The sequence below is a fragment of the Rhinoderma darwinii genome (genome assembly GCF_050947455.1).
Source record: "Rhinoderma darwinii isolate aRhiDar2 chromosome 2 unlocalized genomic scaffold, aRhiDar2.hap1 SUPER_2_unloc_19, whole genome shotgun sequence".
Classification (NCBI taxonomy): Eukaryota; Metazoa; Chordata; class Amphibia; order Anura; family Rhinodermatidae; genus Rhinoderma; species Rhinoderma darwinii.
In genome coordinates this window covers 524,547-526,711 of record NW_027461684.1, presented here as the reverse complement: position 1 = coordinate 526,711, position 2,165 = coordinate 524,547, and positions in this window count along the sequence as shown.

The window sequence follows — 2,165 nt, the reverse complement described above, 5'->3', positions numbered from 1 at the left end:
TTTAGCTTGGACCATATCTACATTCATCCAATTCAGTATATCAACTGATATATTAACAGCACCGGCAGCGGCTACATCAGCTGCTCCTTCTTCTGTTGTATATACAGAGCGGAAGAACCCATTTAGTAACTCTGCCTTCTCTTGATCCCCTGTGACCAACTCCCCATTACCACTATCTAAGGGTCCTACATGTTCAGACCTGGGCTTTTTTGCATTTATATGCTTGAAGAATTTTTTAGGATTTGTTTTACTGTCCTTGGCCACCTGCCTTTCATTTTGTATTTTTGCTGATTTTATTATCTTTTTACAGATTTTATTAAGCTCTTTATATTTTACAAAGGCTGCAGATGTACCCTCAGATTTGTATTTTTTAAATGCCCTTTTTTTGTCATGTATTGCCCTTTTTACAGAAGGTGTAAGCCATGTGGGGTTTAATTTTAGTCGTTTATACTTGTTACCTGTAGGAATACATTTTGCACTATAATAACTCAAAGTAGATTTGAAAATCTCCCATTTATCATTTGTCCCATTATTTGACATTAGTTCTTCCCAGTCTATATCCTGAATTGCAGCCCTCATCCTGGGGAAATTGGCTTTCTTAAAATTAAATGTTTTTGCCCTCCCAGCCTGCGTTTGTTTTTTACAGTATAGGTAAAATATAACTATATTATGATCACTGTTACCAAGGTTTTCACAACCATTGACATTCCCAACAAGCTCTGCATTATTAGAAATGACCAGATCCAACAGAGCTTCACCTCTAGTCGGGTCTTCCACAAACTGGCACATAAAATTTTCCTGCAACAGGTTGAGGAAATGTCTCCCCTTTGCAGTTGAAGCCGAACCATGACACCAATTAATATCCCGATAATTAAAATCTCCCATTATCACAACAGTACCCGCCTGTGCAGCCCGCTCCATTTGTTTATATATTTGACCTTCTATCTCTTCAGTTATATTGGGGGGTCTATAGATTACACCAAAGTAATTTTTTCAGTGTTTACTTCCCTTTGTAATTCCACCCACAAGGTTTCAACCTCCTCACAGTCTTCACCCTCTAATGTCTCATTTACACTCACCTTCATATCGCTTCTCACATACAGACATACACCACCGCCTTTCCTATTTGCCCTGTCTTTCCGAAACAGTGTAAAACCCTGTAGATTTACAGCCCAGTCATGTGAAGAGTCCAGCCATGTTTCAGCAACACCAACTATATCTATATCTTCTTCCAGTATTAAGGCCTCCAGCTCCCCCATTTTGCTTGCTAGACTTCTGGCATTTGTGAACATACACTTTAAAGAGGCTCTGTCACCAGATTTTGCAACCCCTATCTGCTATTGCAGCAGATAGGCGCTGCAATGTAGATTACAGTAACGTTTTTATTTTTTAAAAACGAGCATTTTTGGCCAAGTTATGACCATTTTTGTAGTTATGCAAATGAGGCTTGCAAAAGTCCAAGTGGGTGTGTTTAAGGGTATGTTCACACGGCCTATTTACGGACGTAAATCGGGCGTTTTTGCCCCGAATTACGTCTGAAAATAGCGCCTCAATAGCGCTGACAAACATCTGCCCATTGAAAGCAATGGGCAGACGTTTGTCTGTTCACACGAGGCGTATATTTACGCGCCGCTGTCAAATGACGGCGCGTAAATAGACGCCCGCGTCAAAGAAGTGATCTGTCACTTCTTTGGCCGTAATTGGAGCCGTTATTCATTGACTCCAATGAATAGCAGCGCTAATTACGGCCGTAATGGACACGGCATTCAAGCGCCTGCACATGCCGGTACGGCTGAAATTACGGGGATGTTTTCAGGCTGAAACATCCCCGTAATTTCAGCCGTAACGGATGCCCTCATGTGAACATACCCTAAAAGTAAAAGTCCAAGTGGGCGTGTATTATGGGCGTACATCGGGGCGTTTTTAATACTTTTGCTAGCTGGGCGTTCTGATGAGAAGTGTCATCCACTTCTCTTCAGAACGCCCAGCTTCTGGCAGTGCAGACACAGCGTGTTCTCGAGAGATCACGCTGTGACGTCACTTCCCCAGGTCCTGCATCGTGTCAGACGAGCGAGGACACATCGGCACCAGAGGCTACAGATGATTCTGCAGCAGCATCAGCAGGTAAGTAGCTACATCGACTTACCTGCTAACGCTGATGCTGC